Source organism: Octodon degus, unplaced genomic scaffold, assembly GCF_000260255.1.
Source record: "Octodon degus isolate 3935 unplaced genomic scaffold, OctDeg1.0 scaffold00359, whole genome shotgun sequence".
Classification (NCBI taxonomy): domain Eukaryota; kingdom Metazoa; phylum Chordata; class Mammalia; order Rodentia; family Octodontidae; genus Octodon; species Octodon degus.
Window position 1 is genome coordinate 718518 of NW_004524935.1, and position 502 is coordinate 719019.

Below are 502 nucleotides of genomic sequence, written 5' to 3' on the forward strand. Positions count from 1 at the left end.
GTTTTCTCTCCACGTGACTCTCCTTAGGCACACTCTACATCATCAATCACTTTGCTCTGTGGCCCCATAATCTTTTTGAGCAGAAAATTAGGGACTCAACTGAGTTCCATGATGTTACAGGATAGGTTCTCCTATATCCTGAGTCTTCAAGGACCTTGAAAGGCTAAGGTCAAAATGTTGGCTGTCCTTGCAGCTGTCCTACTTCTCTAATTTTTAGTCTGCAAACTTAGGTTGTAAACTCTCCAGAAGAGATGCTTATTATTGCTCTACAACATATACAGTTGGGTTTAATTTCACTATCTGTCTTAATATCAAACATCTTAGGCATAACGTGGAACAGGTATTTTCCATCAAGTATTGATAAGTAAAACTTTAAGTACCTACAGAATATGGAGATAAAAATTTAAAATATAAAAAATATTTAAAGAATATGAATAAACAACCACATATTTTACATAGAAATTTAGAAATCTAAGCATATACAGCATTGTAACAAGACAGT